Below are 20,040 nucleotides of genomic sequence, written 5' to 3' on the forward strand. Positions count from 1 at the left end.
CCTCTCAGCCACTCCATTTTGTTGCGGTGTATACGGAGCGCTGTACTGGTGTTCAATCCTCTTCTGTAAGCAGAAGATCTCCATCTCATAGTTCTTGAACTCAGTCCCATTGTCACTTCTGATGTACTTAACCCTTTTTCCCATGATATTCTCAACCTTGGTAATCAAATTCTTTACCATCTGAACAGTTTCATCCTTTGACTTCAGGAAATATACCCAGGAATATCGAGAGAAATCATCAGTGATCACCAAGCAGTAAGATGTTCCTCCTAGACTTTTTACATTCACTGGACCGAAGAGATCCATGTGAAGTAGTTCTAGGGTACTGACTATAGAATTAATCTTCTTGGTGTGATGGGATTTCTTGTGTTGCTTTCCTTTCTTGCATGATAAACATTGGTCTTCGAAGTTGAAATTCTTCAAGGGAACACCCAACACCAACCCATTCTTGACAATGTAGTTCATCTTCCGAAGATGAATATGCCCCATTCTCCTATGCCATAATTCGGACTCCGATTCAGTCGCTTTCGACAAAAGACACGATTCTTCTGTGGCCAATTCAGTAGACCTCATGTCCATGATATACGTATTCTTCTCTCTTGGAGCCTTCATAACAATCCAATCCTCTGGTATCTTAAAACCAGGATACAACACAATCGCCTCATTCTTGGTAAAATGCACGGTGTAATCCTTGTCACAGATCTGCGAAACACTCAGCAGATTGTGCTTCAATTCTTCAACAAAGTTCACTTTCTCTAAAGTCATCTTTCCATTCGTCACAGTCCCAATTCCTGTGATCCTTCCACCGCTCTCTCCAGCGAAACTCACTCTTCCTCCTTGAACAGGTTTCCATTCGTGTAACAAATTCTTGTTACCCGTCATGTGCCGGGAACAGCCGCTATCCACAACCCATAGATTGTTTGCAGCCCTGTTCAACTGTTTCTGCACGATTAAAGCAGAGGGTTAAAATCTGGGGACCCAAGACCTCTTGGTCTTGGGTCGATACATCCCGTACCTTGGCTGTCCAAATTTAGCATCCGAATAATTTCTGTAAGTCCTGAACGGATACCTTCTTGGAGATTGACTATGAGACCATCCAAACCGTCTTGAATTAAATGAATTATTACTTATGGTTTGGTTGTTAGCAGTGAAAAACTGAGACCTATCTCTTCGAAAACCTTGATTAGTCCAATTTCTGAATTTTGATGGGTTTTCATTTTTACCATTAAATTGATTACTGTTAGTTCTTTTCTCAGATTTTGAAGGCTTCACACCTCTGAATCTCTGCTTCAGAGGGCAATCAGCAATTAGGTGTCCTAATTGATTACATCTGAAACAACTCATGTGTTCAACTTTCTTTTCCATAGTTGTTTTAGATGTTGAGGCTGTATTACTGCCCGTTTGTCTCACAAAAGGTGGGACATACGGGTTTAGTGGAGATTTCTTTTCAGTTGTTTTATGTTTCTCCCCACTTTTTGGTAACACTGCCTCTTGTTTTGTCTCACTCGACTCGGAAGACTTGTCCGAGTTAGATGAGACAGGACTAGGCACAAAAATTTTCACACTCGAAACAGGCTTACTTGTTTCGCCTTTACTAACTTCTGGTTCTTTAATAGTAACCTTAACCGGAACTGTCTGACCAAAATCAACATCGACAGATTTCTGATTACTAGGATCATAAGTGTAATTATGATTGTAAGGTGGTGGAACTTCATGATAACCAATTCCTCCCCTTTTAACTGGGGAACCTTGATCACTAACGAGGTGATCAAGTATAGCGGAGGAATTTCTAAATTTCTCAAGTTTCCTGTTCAGTTCCACCACTTTCACCTGGTGATCAGCTATCTGTTTATCCCTTTCAGCTATTAGTTTGGTTTTCTCTTCTAAGACTTCATAGCTAAGATCAATAACTTGTATTTTTTCAGCTAAATTTGCTTTCAGACTTCTAATATCTTTTTCACTAGCTTTTATTTTTACTTTATAACTGTTTTCTCTAGCTTTAGTGAAATGATGATCTTCTTTTAACGTTTTAAATTCAGCATCCAAGCTAACAAACTGATCAGTTATAGTTTTCAGTTGTTCAGACAGATTTTCAAATTTAGTACAATGAATTTTGGTACTTACCTCGGTGAGCTGGTCTTTCACATCTGCCATGTTAGCTTCATTTTGAGCTTCTGCCATGTAAGCTTCATTTTCGCCAGTCACTTTCTCACTATCTGCAGTCTCGATGTTTGCCAAATTGGCCTGTTCGAACACTTCTTCAGCATGCAGATTCCAGTTGTACTCTCCATTTTGTCTGGATATCATGGCTCTATTATCATTGACACCCCCACTCTGTTGTGTAGACCTGTTTTGACTGCGCTCTACACGTTCATTTGTGCACTCCTTTGCAAAATGGCCATTCTGTTGGCAGTTGTAACACCTAACCTTCGACTTGTCAAACCCTGGTCTCTCACCAACAAACTTCCTACCAGTCTTCTTCATAAACCGCTTAACCCTTCTCACAATCATCGCCATCTGCCACTGCAGATCCATCTCTTCCAGATCATCAGCATCGATCTGATCATAATCTTCATCCAAAGTTGCAGGATCAACAATCTTACCCTTGATGTAATTTTCATACGAAGCAATGAAGGATGCGTAGAGAGCAAACTGCTGTTCAGCAGATTTAACACTCATAGGCATCTTCGAGTAGTTGTTGTTTGAAACACCTGGGGAAAAACTACTCTTGGTTGCTTGAGGGCTAGAAGCATTAGATCCACCAGCTACAAAGCACACATCACCATTCATGTTGAGAGATACATGACCGTCATGTGTTGAGTTAGCGCCCGACTCTCCCTTTGAGTAGTAAGCAGACGAATCAGACTTCGAACTTGAACTTGAGTTGACCTTCGCACCATACATTCCTGGATCTTGAACCTGATCAGTAGGTGTCTCTTTTCGAACCATGTTTAGTTCAAAAGTTCGTAGCTTGTTTACTGCCGTTTCCAAATCATAGTCGGCAAAGTCTTTGTCTTCTCTCATCAACACGGTGTACATCTCCCATTTCGGTGGGAGAGCATCAAGAAGCTTTTCAACAATCTCATCTTCTTTGTAAGTAATAGAATAATTACTGAGTTCTGTCATCAGATGATAATATCTAGTGATGATATCATCAAGTGATTCATTCTTCAGATACTTGAAGACCGAGAACTGGGTTTTAAGAAGTTTAATCTTTGATGCACGAATCCCCACATTCCCCTCAAACCGGTTTTCAAGCGCTTCCCAAAGCTCTCTGGCAGTTTTATACTTTCTGAAGGTGTGCAGAATCTCTTGTGGAGGAGTCATTGTAATTGCTGCATGAGCTTTGCATTCGGCCTCATACATTTTCTTCTCTTCTTCTTCCATCTTGCTTTATTTCTTAATCTGATCACGACCCTCATATTCAGCAGTTGGTGGAATGTAGCCATCTTGTATACACACCCACATTTTAGCATCTTAGTACTTGACATATTGTTCAAACCGATCCTTCCATGCCACGAAGTCGGTTCCTTTCAGCATCTTTGGGGCCTTAGTAGCTGAACCCGCTTCCACTTCCATCTTCACTAGTTCCGTAATGTTTATTGAAGTCATCTTTTACGAAACACAAAGAATCCCGAAAAATAAAAATTTTCTTCTTAACAGTACTGTAGGCGAAGTTGTGGATAACTTCGCTTAAGTCTGAACTTCGCTGATTCTGAACTTCGCTCACTTTCTTAAATTCGCCTGATTTGGCGAAGTTGTGAATAACTTCGCTTGAGGTAAGCGAACTTGTGAGGTAGGCGAAGTTGTGGGTAACTTAGCTTGAGATAAGCGAACTTGAGAAGGTAGGCGAAGTTGTGGATAACTTCGCTTAACCTTATATCTTCGCTGAAACCCTACTAACAGTGACGGCAACTTCGCCTGATGAACACGATGGTTTTTGCTGGTTTGATTTCTGGATTTTGCGAGGTTTGTGACGGTGTAAAAGGTTGTTTATGATTGCAGGAGGTGAGTAGGACACAAAAACACAGTAAACTCGTCCCGCGAATGGTCGAACGGAACGATTTCTACACCCGCGTGATAATCCCGAACCACAATCACGAGCAAAATGCTCTGATACCAATTGTAGGTTCCCAGCCGGATCTACACGAGATATCGCGTTCTACGTAGGTGCGGAATCCCTACGTAAGACGTTACGAGCGTAGAAGACTATACGATTAAACACGTTACAATAAACACAAACACGTTATATTGCAACCGTAAACACGTGATACAAAGATCACCAAATACAGACTCTCTCTAACTCGTTCTCTGAATAATAAACTGAATAACTGGTATATATATGTAAATAAGCCGTAACCTAAACAGCTTATATAGACACGACAACTTCGCCTGGCATGTTCAGGCGAAGTTGTCCCTAACTTCGCTTGTCTAACAACTTCGCTTGTCGAACTTGTTAGCAACTTCGCTTACATACAAAACATAAATCTAACTAACACGATTACAGACACTTGACAGTGAACTACTGACATCTTGCACCAACAGGTACTTGTATGGAGCACACAAGTACGCCTTGTTATATTGGGAATGATCAAGGTCTCCAGTATAGAAGAGCCTCTGAAATAACACACGTATCAAAGTCTTATCAAACTCACATGGAAAATCCATGTTGTCAGTAAACCTGAGCATCCAATGTATCACACCGGGAGTGATATGAATAGTCTTCTTGTTGATTTCTGCTACAATGTGGTTCTCAGATTCCATATACTTTTCTGAATCCCAAAACGGATGAATTACATTGAAATGTATGGGTACATCAGCAGTTATGGCATAATAAATCCGAGATCGGCGTAAGAATGTGATAATCTCGCCAAAGATGTCCTGATCTGCAAAATTATCCTGTACGAATGCACAAATATTGTGCTTCTTATCTAACAGTAGCATAGGAGTAGCTAGGGCTTGTTGTTGCTGTACATGAGGCTGTGATAGTTTCTCAACAGGTTGAGGATCAATAACCGGAACATCTGGAATCCTTTCATCAGCCATTTTTGAAGTCACAAAAACCCGAGCATTTGTAACATAAACCAATAGATTAATTAAAAGAAAATTTAATATGTATTTAAACATATTGGATTCTATTTGAAATCACAAGTGTGATTCGTTAACAAATCATGCCATTCGTCATGACGAATGACCCCATTTGTTGTCATATTTATTACTAAAAGAATGAATAACGAATGGATATAAACGAATGAGTCCATTCGGCAAATGTGTGGGACGAATGAATGTTCATTCATTACATAATGAAACGAATAAGATTTATTCGTTATGAATACTTAATGAGTGGGTTCATTCGTTTCTTTCAAACAGAGAGAGAAAGAAGTGGATAAGATTTAAGTGAATAATGTGAAAGAGATGTTGAGTTAACCTATTTATAGGGTCAGCCTATCTCGGAATAGGGTCAAAACATCTCGAGTTATAAACGGTTTTCCACTCTCAACCCCTAAACTTTGAAAATATTTACAAATTTAAACCCGCAAAATGTTTACCCACCGAATCCAAATTTTTTTATATATATACAAGATATATTTTTGTCGGGTTGACACTTAACAATCATTGCAATAGGAACCTTGTTTTAAAAACATTTACCCTTTTTAATAAGACACACAAATTTTAAAAATAAAATTAAGTAAACATAAAATAAAGTTTAAAAATAAAAAAATTAAAAATTAAACGTTAAAAATAAAATTAAAAGTTAATACATACTTAAACTAGTTTTAAGATGTAAACAAAACAAACAAAGAAATAAAAATAAATTTGAAGGGAATTTGAAGTAAAGATAAAATTAATATTATATTAATTACATAGATTTTAAAGTTATTTAATTTACATATTTCAAGAATTACATATTTTTGGTGAGAAATATCTTCAACATGGAATCATATTATCTATAATGTCCTAGATCACACTTCTATTTGGATATTATTATGCTAAGAACCCAAAGTCGATTATAGATATATTTTTTTCACTTTAAACTTAACAAATATTTTGATGTCAACGTGATACGTTAAGATATGAATTAAGCACGACATTTATGTGGTCCCCTGTTAATCTGACTAATTACAACATCATACCTCGGGCATAATTTATGTTCATCAGTATCACCCCGAATTGACTCCGACCCTTTAATGATTGATTAAAACCTTTTTTTTATGCTTACATAAACTTTTTGCAAATTTTCTTTTCAAACAATAAAGGTTGAACCATGGACTTACTTGCCATACAGACTTACAGGTCTTAATATAAAGTGTTTAGGTCTTATTTGATCGCCCCACGCTAGGTGGTTCTAATATATCCCTTTTTGTTTGATGATTTATATCAACATTTTTTTATTGTTGATTTTGAATACTTTTTGAGCATTTTGCAGTTTTTCTGCTTTAATAATTTTTTATTTTCAATATTTATATTTTAAAGGAAGAGTAATTTTGTGATCAATCACTAACGGGCTCGTGTATGACTGACTAATAACATTTTGGCTTCATCGATATAATTTATTTGGAGTTGGTAACCGCTTCATAATAGTGTAACCACTAGCATAAGCAAGAATTTAAGTTTATATCATTATGAAATTTACTCATTTGTCAAGCCTATCTACACATCAAACAATGATCATGTTGGCTTTTGAATAACTCTTTTCATATGCTAGGATCATTAGAGATAATTTCTTATCATTTTCCAAAGGTCGGGTCGATTTCTCAAAATTTAATAATTTTTAATTATACGACTCCCTCTAAGTAGGATCTCCCTCTAAACAAGAGAATATATTTTCACATTTTCTTAGTTAAATATAAAATATTTTTGGTAAGTCAAATGACTCAATTTAGTTTTTATTAAAGAAACTGAAAATCTTATTGGTGAGTTATACTTAACTCATTTCTCCTTCTAAAATTATGATATATATAAAAAAAATATTTACAATTTTATATACAAAAAGATAAGAATAAACGCATATTAAAAATAAATAAAAATAAATTAAACAAAAGAAAACTAAAATCAAAAATAAAAATAAACTTAAAAAAAAATAAAACAAAAATAAAAAATAAAATTAAACATAAAATAATTATAAAATTAAAATTAGTTTTGAACAAATGAGATCATACCCAAAGACTCAAAAAGGTACAAAAATCGAGTACGATCAAACGTTTTGTAAACAGGTCCGCAAAGTTGTAATTCGTGTCAACCCGTTCAATTGTGACATGTTTCCGGTCATAACAATCATGAATGAAATGCATTTGGATGTCAATGTGTTTTGTCTTTGAGTGTTGGACCGGGTTTATCACGATACAAATTGCTGCCTCATTATCATACTTAATGGGGGTGTTAAAGAAATTTAAATCGTAATCCTGTAGTTGATGCTGGATCCATATCACTTGAGAACAGCAAGCAGATGCGGCAATGTATTCTACTTCAACAGTGGAGGTGGACACGGTGACTTGTTTCTTGAATTGCTAGGAGATCAACGTATCACCCAAGAACTGACATCCACCCGATGTTAACTTTCGATCAAGATTGCATCCCCCATAATCACAATCAGTGTAAGCGTGCAGTACTAGAGGGGAGTCTTTGGGATACCAAAGACCAAAGCAAGGTTGTCCCTTCAGATACCGAAAGATACGCTTTACAGCAATTAGGTGAGATTCTTTTGGATTACACTGATATCAGGAACACTGACAGACAGGGAACATGATGTCCGGTCTGCTGGCAGTGAGATACATCAGGGAGCCGATCATGGATTGATATAGATGCTGATCAACTGGAGTCCCTGATGGATATGGAGCAAGTACAGGTTAAGTAGCAATCGGAGTCAGAAAAGGAGTAGAGTATTTGAACCCAAACTTCAGGACGATGTCTCGAACATACTTTTCTTGATGAATTAAAATTTCGTCCTCCTTTTGTTCAACTTGAAGACCCAAAAAGAAAGTCATCTCTCCTAACGAGCTCATCTTAAACCGGCTTTGCATGACCTCAGAAAAATCTCTACACAATTTATCAGATGTAGATCCAAAGATAATATCGTCAACATACACTTGGACCAACATATGATCATAATTCACCTTCTTGATAAAAAGCCTTTGATCGATAACTCCTCTTCTATAGCCGTTCTCTAAAAAGTGTTCTGATAGGGTAGCATACCAAGCACAGGGTGTCTGGTGAAGGCTATAAAGAGCTTTATCAAGATTTTGGTAGTGTACGGGGTTTCGGGTCGGTTTAATCGAGTTGGAAAAGGTCGTAGAGTTAGCTAGTCGTTAGTGGTCTAGTTAGTGATGTCACGTGTTATAACTTGACAGGTTTTTGACTTGGCTGAGCTTAGAGGTTCTCTAGCTATGTTATTTGAGTTTACAATCGTCAGGTGAGTTTCATGATGCCCGTTTTTAAATGCTTTTGACGTTTTGGGCCTAGCATGCACACTTACTGTTTATTTCCCTGTACAACTTTTGTGTTATATCCTAGGCTTGATGATGTATGTATGTTATTTGTATATATTTTTATATACGTATGTTTTGGCCTATGATTGAAGATGATTCTTTATTATATGATTTAATTGATGTTTGGTGTGGCCACCAATTTGTATGTTTTTGTCAAGCCGTGACCGGGTCAAATGGATGAAAATTTCCTTGTTCCCTATGATGGAATAAGGTGGAGGAAATCCCCTAACCGTTTATATGTCCTTGGGGTGGATGTTACTCGGGTCCTTTACTTTGTGTTTAGTGACTTGAGGTGGAGAGGCCCATGTTGCGTGCTTGACGAAGGATGTTATTTTTGTAAGGATGGTTATTGAAATTTATATCATATAGTTTATAATTAATGATGTTTTTATGAGAAGGATGTACAAAAGTTATATTTTATTTTTAATAAATTAATGACGTTTTAAGTTCCTTTTTATTTAAGCATGAACTCACTCAGGTTAAGTTGACTTTGTGTGCATGTTAGATTGATTACAGGTTAGGCATGGATTGGATACTTCTTGGACGTGCAAGGAGCTACCCGACTTTGGATGATGACATTTCTAGTCGAAGACTCTATTTTATTTTAAAGTTTATGTTTTTATTTACCGAATGAGATTGTTAACATAAAGAATTATTTAGTTTGATTGTTATGTTTCCGCTACGTAGACTTGAGTTTTAAATTACATAAAAGTACAATTTTTTTTATTCAACTTAAAATCCCCTTTGTGTTTTGGAAATTCGAGTTGAAAGACTTATGTTGTTTGCTTTTAGTTTTAATGAGCTAGTTTTATCTTGTACAATTAAACTTCTATGGAATGATTACCAACTGTGGGACTCCCGGGTTTTGGGGTCTTACAAGTTGGTATCAGAGTCAACGTTCGAGGGATCCGGGCATCTTTCGGTGCCTGGACTCGAATGGTTAAGGGAAAGACTAGAAGTTCCAACCGCGGGTAGCTGCATGCCAAGAGGTAACCTTTCATTTTTAAAAAGTTTTATAATTTATTTTATGCGTTTTGAGTGTTGGGTAGAATGCTAAATAAAATAAATATAATTTATTTTATGCATTTATAATCACAATAGATCAACGTTATTAGCAGTTTACCATTACTTTACATATCCTAGACATTACTTGTGCTTGATTATATTAAAGTTCTATCCCTGTATTTCTTCATCTTTTTCTTATTTACTTGAATGACCTATGTTTAGTTGTTTAAGTAAGGATTAGGATACTGCCATCCCTAGCTCCTTTTTGCTCAAAGATCTGTAGGCTTTGGTCATGTTCGACTCGGGGAAGAGTAGGAGTTTTGACTCTACTTCTTTTGGGCTTGCGTAATAAAGCACTCATGCATATAGGTGATACTTATGTAGTTAATTCTGTGTGGTTGACATCAACGTAGGGAGGTCTGTGTTATGCCTAAAGTCGTCCATATTTTCGAATGTCTGTCTCGTCGTTGACTTTGGACGGTGTTAAGTTGTTTATTGTCCCTTGTCCCGAGGATTCTTGGGAATCCAAGGACGGGATGAAAAGGCTCTACCCGAACTTGTTTCCGGATAAGAGGGATTCGGGGACGAATCCCAATGTAAGGGTGTAGACTTGTAACATCCCTAAATTCTCGTACGCCGAATGTCTCGCGTTGTAGGGTTGGTAAATAAATTTCGGGGTTCTTTTGTGTGTTCAAGGGCCTCTTGGTACTTTTTAAAAGTTAATTAATTTTAGTTTGAGAGCAAGGAAGAAAGATTGCAAGTGCAGGGTCCAGTTGTGAAACTTTTGATATTATAAACCCTTAGCCACCCCCCTCCCTTGTCTCTTTATAGATCGGAAGCAAGAAGGCTCCCCTTCTCTTCGTTTTTGATTTAATAAATTCTATTCCAAGATTTGCGAGGTCAACTAAGGTGTGTACTAATCTCCCATAATCTCATTTCGTTCATATGTGGCCTCCTTGATGATAAATTGCTTCGGTTTTCAACCTAGGGCCAGAACCAGACATCTTTCAATTGACCCACTTCCCGAGGTTAAAAATTGGGGCTTTTGGTGCCAAACGATTCCCAGGTATGTTTATTATACCAAACTAATATTTCATGGCCATTGGAGTTGTTTTGATAGGTCAATTTCTAATTTTCGAATTTTAGGGCTTAGACGAGTTTGATATCGTAATTCTAGCAATTGGGGCATTGTTTGAGTGAACTGCCAACCGGGTCAGGTCATGTGGTATTAAGAAAGGTTAATGGATGTAACTAAAATATTTTTTTTATAATCGGGGTTGTTTTGGTTGGTGATCACTCAAACAGTTCGTTAACGCGCGAACTCGTCAATTGCAAAGGTTACCGGGCATAGCTTGTGAACCAGTAGCCCCAAATCGGGTGTGAGAATTTAATATTATCAAATTTAAGGTTTATGGGCTGATATGGATGATTTTGGTAGTGTGCGGGATTTAGGGTCGGTTTAATCGAGTTGGAAAAGCTCTTAGAGTTAGCTAGTCGTTAGCGGTCTAGTTAGTGATGTCACGTGTTATAACTTGACAGATATCTGACGTGGCTGAGCTTAGAGGTTCTCTAGCGATGGTATTTGAGTTTACATTCGTCATATGAGTTTCAAGATGCCCGTTTTTAAATGCTTTTGACGTTTTGGGCCTATCATGCACACATACTGTTTATTTCCCCGTACAACTTTTGCTTGTTATATCCTAGGCTTGATGATGTATGTATGTTATTTGTATATATTTTTATATACGTATGTTTTGGTCTATGATTGAGGATGATTCATTATTATATGATTTATTGATGTTTGGTGTGGCCACCGATTTGTATTTTTTTGTCTAGTCGTGACCGGGTCAAATGGATGAAAATTTCCTTGTTCCCTATGATGGAATAAGGTGGAGGAAATCCCCTAATAGTTTATCTGTCCTTGGGGTGGATGTTACTCGGCTCCTTTACTTTGTGTTTAGTGACTTGAGGTGAGGAGGCCCGTGTTGCATGCTTGACGGATGATGTTATTTTTATAAGGATAGTTATTGAAATTTATATTATATAGTTTATGATTAATGATGTTTTTATGAGGAGGATGTACGAAAGTTATATTTTATATTTTAATAATTAATGATGTTTTAAATTCCTTTTTATTTCAGCATGAACTCACTAAGCTTAAGCTGACTTTGTGTGCATGTTAGATTGATTGCAGGTTAGGCAAAGATTGGATACTGCTTGGACGTGCAAGGAGCTACCTGACTTTGGATGATGACATTTCTAGTCGAAGACTCTATTTAAATATTTTAAAGTTTATGTTTTTATTTACCTAATGGGATTGTTAACATAAAGAATTATTTATTTTGAATTTTATGTTTCCGCTGCGTAGAATTGAGTTTTAAATTTATTAAAAGTACAATTTGTTTTATTCAATTTACAATCCCCTTTGTGTTTTGGGAATTCGAGTTGAAAGACTTCCGTTGTTTGCTTTTAGATTGAATGAGCTCGTTTTATCTTGTACAATTAAACTTCTATGGAATGATTACCAATTGTGGGACTCCCGGGTTTTGGGGTCTTACATGTTACCACCCACGTCTCCAGCAAAAGACACATGTCCACCACTAAACGGTTTACCGTCGACCAGCAGGGACTCGTCTCCCGTCATGTGTCGGGTGCAACCATTGTCTAGGTACCATATACTGTTGATAGACCTCCTTGACTGACCCTACACATATTAGCAAATTAATTAGGCATGGGTTCCCGAGACTTAGTTGTCTCGGGAAGGTTTACCACACAATCATCATCTTTTATTGTCGTGTCATCAATTATGAAGTTTTGGGATTTATCAGAATCAGAAGAACAGTCCTTAGGAATCCATGCACGTGTAGGTTTCCTGGTTTTGGAAGATTTCTTGACTGTCTTCTTCTTGGTTATAAAATAAATAAAAAAAATCAGATTTTTCAATCTTTAGATTCCTATTCTGATTTTTTTTGGTGAATTCCTAGACTTTTCAGTCTTGGAGTTACTTTTTGCTCGTTCCCTTTTGGTTACCCAAAAAGGTGGTTTACTTGTTTTCTTACTCTTGGATCTCATATCCATTTCACTGGTAGAACTATCGGCTTGATCATTTCTTGTTCTTGAGTTTGGTGTAGCTCTAGAACAAAATTGATTAAACAGGCTGTTCATTTCCCGTTGCTTTTTATGCCAATTCTTGCAATGCCTTGCAAGGTGAGATGGGTTACCACATACATAACACTACCTTTTTCTGTTATCCCTATATAACTAATTTGAACTATGATACATTGGTTGTGGAGAATAAGGTGATGCTTGGAAAGGAACAAACAAGTTATATGATCTATAACCCCGATCATCAAAAAAATTTGAGCAGAATGAATTGATATAGTCTTATTGATGACTCCCATTGTAGTTATTATCAAATTGAGTGTATAGTTGAGGATGATAAGCTTTATTGGTTGATTGATAAAATTGTTTCTATATGGTGGAACATATTTACTTGAGGTACTTGGTTTTTCGTTTTCAAAACAATTTTCTTTAAGTTTATCTCCCTCTACTTTACAATTACTTGACGACAACTAGGCATTTTTGTCTCAACGGACACCTTTTCTTGCACATTTCTGTTATAAACAAGCTCATCAAAAATAGTTTCACAATCACTATCAGAAGTGGAAATATCATTTTCATTCACATCAATACGAGAAGTGCCAACATCAACACTCTCACACGGTACTTGATTGTTCAAAATATTTTTCAAATTGTTATTATTACAGACCTGGTTAGCAACAGATGATTTTAGATTCACACTTGAATCAATAACTGAATTTAAAAACTTTTTATCTCCAAAACCCTTGTTCTTTTCCACACACCCACTTTCTTCTACACGACCTGCTGAACAAAATGAACTACCATTAGGATTAACTGAAGAAGAATTGGATCAAATGCTTTGGGGACAACATGAGTAAATGTCTTTGGTTTTGGTACATATCCAATACCATAGAACATCTCATCCTCAGGTGGGGAGTTGAAACTAAAATGAGGTAGGCTAGTCTAATTCTCATTAAATAGTGGTGGAACAGCAGTATTATCATATCATTTCCCGTTTTCTATCTCACCCCAATCTGTGCCCCAATTATCCCATTAAGCTTGTCAAAAGCTAACTCAATTTTTTCAACAGCTATTTTCTTTTGAGCTAAATCCAACTCTAATTTGATAATATTAGCATTTAACTCAACTACACATTTTTCATGATGTTCAGCTAGTTTTTCATCTTGGAAAAGTTTTTCGTTTAACTTAGCCATATCATTACTATGAGTTTTAATCCTAGTGGCATAGATCTTTCAGCTTTCTTAAGTTCATCATTCTGACATTTAATGCTAAAGATTTGAACTGAAATGGTAGCATTATGGGTTCTATAGTGCATAACATTATCAGTACAAGCTTGGGAGCAAAGTTTGTGTACCTCAGGAATGACAGAGGTAGGTGCAGATGATTCAGCAGCATGGCTTGATGAGGTGCTTGCTTGATCAGTAAAGGCCATTCCAACAAAGGTTAGTGGACTCCTTAGCTCTTCAAATTGGTCATCCTCCCAATCTGGTTGATTTGATTCAGCTGTTCTTGAAATCATGGCCTTTGAGCTCGAATCAAAGTTTCCATTGGATCCACTTCCCAGACTGATTCTTGGGACTCTTGATTTCGAGGAGTAGTTTGGAATGGGCTTCTTGTCATGTATTTTCGCACCCTCATTATCAGACATCTCGGTGATCTTGATGTCATTAACAGCCATTGGTGGATTGGTGCTTTCTCTTGCAAAGTGCCCTGTCTCATTGCAGTTATAGCAACACAGCTTGTCTTTCTCAAACCCGATGCTCTTCCCGTAAGAATCTTTGAAGCTGTTCTTCCTATACTTTTTCATGAAGTTTGAAGCTCGGTGAATAGCCATGGCCATCTGGTACTTGATGTCCATTTTCTTGAGATCTTTTTTGTTGATCTCGGGAAGATATCCTTGCTCAAAGGAAGGAGGAAGCAACTTTCCTTGTAATAACTCCTCATGGCTTGCCATAAAGGCATGGAACAGTGCCATGTTGGAGTCATTAGCTGAGATGGTTTGAGGAGCAAAGTGAGCTTGATTGCTTGAATGTGTCATGATCCCATAAGCTCTTAGAGCTTGAGCAACAACTTTGTCAACAACATCTTGAAATGAACTTGAACTTGAAGAAGCTTGAGGTGCAACAGATGTTTTGAAAGCAGAATTGGTAGCTTGAACGGCAGGGTGTGCTTGGCTCAGAAAAGTTGTGCTAATATCAGAACCTATAGATATCCCAACTTGATTGAGAGAACTGATGTGATTACAATTGGCTTGATAATGGAAGTCAAGTCAGCAAGGGTGGTAATTTGAAGATTAGTAGTTCTCTTGATTTTGATCACACTACTGTTCCAGGCATAAGTAAGGGAGTTAAGCAACTTGTCATTGATTTCAATCTGGTCATAGTCTATTCCAGTACTTTTGATCTTAGTAATCAATGTTTCAAATCTATGTATAAGTCTGGTGACTGATTCCCTTTGCACATGATTGAACATATTGAACTCACCCTTCAACATCCCTATTCTGCTATTCTTCATCTCAATGTTTCTTTCGAATTTGCTAACCAATGCATCCCAAAGACTCTTGGTTGTGGTGTAATCTCTTAAAGTTTGAGAAATTCCACGTGAGAGGCAAACACTCAGAACACCAAAGGCTTAATGATCTTCACTACACATTCTTCTATCATTATCATCATAAGAAGACACATGCGTAGGAACTTCACCATCAAGAGTGGTGGTTGTGGGAGCTATCGACCTTGCTCAAGGGTCTAAGAAGATTATAATCAAGAATTCTAATCTAGTTCATGAAACGCCATTTGAACTCATCAAAGTCATTGTCCCAACTCATTAGCTTATGAGGCTTAGTTGTAGTTCCTGCCTCATTCTCAAATATCATGTAATTCTTACTGCTTCATTTCTAACTTCTTCATTAGTATTAGCCATTTCTTAAACAACTTCAAGGTCAACACAAACACAAACCGATTCTTCTTGAAAAACACAAGTATGGAGTAATCTAATCGAATGCAATGTATTCGAATACAAGTTAATCGAATGGGGTGTAAGTTCTGAGGAAATGATTAAGTATAAAGTAATCGAATGGTCTGACGATCTAATCGAATATATGAATCTAATAGAATTAGATTACAATCTAATCGAATGGCAATTCAATTCAATTGGTTGTGATTCGATTAGAATGTAATCTGGATTCGATTCGTTTACAAATGGGATTCTATTAGAATACTCAGAGATTCGATTTGTTTAAGCTTGAACTCGATTAGATTGCAACTGAAACTCGAATCGAATAGAGGATTCGATTCGAATACACAATGTTCGATTCAATTGAACATTGTACTTGTGGAAAGTACAAAAGGTACTTTCTGCCACCTTTTTGAAGATTTCTTTTCCTATGAAAGTCACTTCAATCAACTTTTGACACTTTATGGATCTTAACAAACATCCATATTACAACACTTTCCAACACCAAATTTTGAATCTTTGAAGATTTAAACTTTGAATCTTCACAAATTAACACACAAACTTTAACACCTGAAAATTGAACATGCTATATTATCAACTTTTGAACACTTTTGTGACTTGAACAACCCGTAACCCATAAGAACTTCTTGAAAATCCGTCTTCAACACAAACAAGACCAAAATCCAATGTTGTGACCCAAGATCTACAACTAGTAGAGCCCGAAAACTCTAATACCAATTGTAGGTCCTTTGACCGGATCTAACAACACAACAACTATTACTAGTTATCTTCGATCTACCTCTACACTAGCTAGCGGAAATCACTCGTGAGGACCGAGATCTCAGATCTTGTTTTGTTAGTATTGTTACCGTGAAAAAGAGAGAGAAGAGAGAGTTTGAGAGTTGTAAAGGATAAGATTTGACAAAAGGTTAAGTGTGTATGAGTTACACACACTATATATAGTGTGTGTGTTCATACACTTTCTATTGATTATATCGGCCCTTTGGGTTCCATTACAAGTGGTATTGGGCCCAAACATACATATCAACAAAGTGCAACTAGCTAACATTACATAAACGAACATAAAATACAAATACGAAAGACTAACTACAAAATGGGTCTTACAAGTTCACGTTTCAATATCAGGTAGGAGGATACAGAGATAATGCCATTTCAAAACATATAGTTATGACGCCGATTCAAGTAGTTTTTAAACAAGTCACGTGCAATATATATAAACTCAATAAATACCTATGAATCTCGGCTGCCACACTTTGCCAATTTTCACCCTGTGGAAAAATAAACCCATTTATAACAGTCGTCCTTCAGAATTATTCACATAATCCTGATTAGTTATAGACGTATATTAATAATTTTAAACATGCTTATATATAGCACAATGCTTATTGACGGAAAAGACAATAACCTTCATTTCTAAATAGATAACAAATAAAGTCAATCACATGAGTCTTGATTTTCGACTGCCATATTATTCCTGTGAACGGATGCGGCGTGATTTATGATATTATATAGTTGAAAGTTGAACTTATAGTACCTCATCATGCTTTGAACTAAATTTCACCTATCCATTTTCAGTCTTGTCTTAAATAACATCGGTCATTTCACCAATATAGTAACATCATATTTCAAAAAATACATCCACTTAAATAAAATAACAACTATTAATAGTATTTGGAAATTTCTACTCCAGTCAACGCTTTTGTCCATACTGAAACATGGTTACGGAGTGACTTAATTTCGATATTGTTACTATATCATCTTCATATATAAGGATTTTGCATAGATTGATTAGGTTCGTTAGATTGGTTAAGCTGGATATTTATAGATGTATTATTCAAAAACGTTAGATAAATCAATATCACTAAAGTGTCGCAAAAAAAATATGTATCAAATACGGTATAGAATATTATAATTAACTCCAACACAGGTTGGTAGATCGCTCATGAATCCCGTTTAATATTTTTCTGCGCTAGCGTAGTTTGTTCAAAGAAAATAATGATAATTGTTTACTTATCTCAAAATATAAATTTTAAAGTTGTTTTTTTTGTATGAACAACAAAAATTAAAGCCGTTAATAATAAGTAACAAGAAAGTATGCAATTTTACAATGACAAAAAATAATACTAATAAAAAAATAAAAAAACAGAAAGTTTGAGTTACTTGTTACAAAAAATGCATTTACAAAAATGTTACATAAAAGCTAGAGAAAATAAAAAAAGTGCATTAATTAAATGATAAAATAATTAAAAAGTGTGCATTGATTGATATAATATTAAAATTGTCATTAAGTGCAATTATGTCAAGTTGTGATTGTATTATTATGACTAAGGCCCCGACAATTTAATTAAGACCTCTGAAAATGTAGAGACGTTTGGAACATTGGCCATGTGATCGAGAGTGAAGCAAGCAAAACTTTTATTATCTCCCATTGGGATCTGTTTTTGCCTTTGACAATTTCTACATCCGTTTTTCATAACCATCATACATATACATCATTACATAACATAACCATACATATATTTTTCTTTTTTATGATCCATCGAATATATAACACGCCAAATGGATGTACCTAACACAACTATATAGTATACACAATAATGTATCAATGGCACGATCCATTATATTCATTCCGTGCATTATACATGCATGTACTAAAGCTAATATATTGAGATAAACCAGAAAACAAAATTTGTTATTTATTTGGTTAATTTGTTAAAATTATCTTTTCTATACATTATTTAACCCTAATAGGCAATTTATAAACACTTCACTACACATTATTTCTCTTCTTTTAACCCTAATATAGCCAATTTAGAAGGCAAGCCATGTATGATATATTTTCATGTGGTATTAAAATTGTATTGTATCATATGTGGGGCAATAAAAATAAGTTTGGGTACAAGGGATAGAGAAATGTAAGAAAATTAGTTTGAGAAACTGATGCCTCTGATTAGTGGTCCCTTTTTATCATATCTTTTTTAACATTAACAGAGATGGCTCATACAAAAATCAGTGCATATGCTTCTTGTTTCTTTAATTAATATATACACATACATTTATAGAGAGAGAAAGAGAGAGTAGAGAGAGAGAGAGAGAGGAATAGGTAAACTTTGAATAGCTGGAAGAAAGGCACAAAACCTCAATACTGTTGAGATCTCTCTCTATATAAGATAATACTGTTTCAAGAAAGATATAAGCTTTATATGAGTAGAGAGTGCTATTTCCAACCATAAACTTAGCATAAATTCTCTACTTTTATTATCCTCTATCTATATTCAGTTTTCTGACAGTTTATGTTTGTATGAGAGATTGAAGCTGCCAGCATGATCTGATGTTATCAAACATATTACTCATGTGTGTGTGTGTGTGTGTGTGGTGTAGTGTGTGTGTGGTGTAGTGTAGGGTAAAGGATGGTTAATCAGGTCATGGTTGCAGCTTCAATCACTCATTACCAACAGTTTTTATACAAAGAAGGTTTCAACAACCCTATCATGACTCGTGTAAGTTGCCGATTAATCAATCCAAGTAAGTACTAGTTAATTGTTTTGCTTTTATCTTTCAATGATTTATTTTCTTATTGATTTCCTCAACTAACTTTTTTATTCCTTGATCTAAAATTAATATATTAGTAGCATTTATTAATTAGATTTGAATAATCGCTTTCAACTTTTGATTTAATCTTCAACTTTTGTAAATGTTTCTCATGCGAATTAGTTTTATATTCGTGTGTCTACTTTCTTTAGTTTTCACTTTAATATATACATGAACCGTTTATATTATATGTTTATCTATAGTCACAAGATTCATTTGTTAACATTTTTTTTCTAGCAAATCAAGATTCAGGTTTCCTTCAATAATGTGAAACAAATCTCTATGAAGCAATGCGCTGTCAAAATGTTGTTTACATTGTTAAGTAACTGTCTAATCCAGATTGATAAATGCCTAATATTCGTTTAGTAAAAGTGGTGGGATTGAAAACTTGTATATTTAGGGACTAATTATTGCTTGGTGAAAATGGCCTACTTTTAAATTGTACAGATTGTAACATGTAACGTACCGACATATTAATTTGATTCACATCAAAAGATGGTGACCGAGGCGTCAAACATAAGTATCAGTGGCAGTGAATTGAGTTATAGTGAGAGCAAAAGTGACATGAACTGAACTTGACATATAGATATGCAACATACATTGATGGCTGGCATGTGTCACGTTTAACTTTCACTGTCATATATAGTCCTAAATAAGTAAAACTCCTACCCTTCCTGAAAATAGTATAACCACACTTGGTTACAAGACACTGCATTTTTACCACTTTCTTTGATTCAGATTTAATTGGCTCATTATGTAGAATGTAACATCATCTTGTTTTCCAGGGGTTCCTAGGGACTTACACAATTATATCCCCTTAATATAATCTTGTTTTCTTAGAAAGGGATATATATATAACATTTACACGTGCTCAACAATTATT

Source organism: Bidens hawaiensis, unplaced genomic scaffold (assembly GCF_021521415.1).
Source record: "Bidens hawaiensis isolate Kalapana, Puna unplaced genomic scaffold, B.hawaiensis_p1.1 tig00009937_1, whole genome shotgun sequence".
In the NCBI taxonomy this organism is placed as follows: domain Eukaryota; kingdom Viridiplantae; phylum Streptophyta; class Magnoliopsida; order Asterales; family Asteraceae; genus Bidens; species Bidens hawaiensis.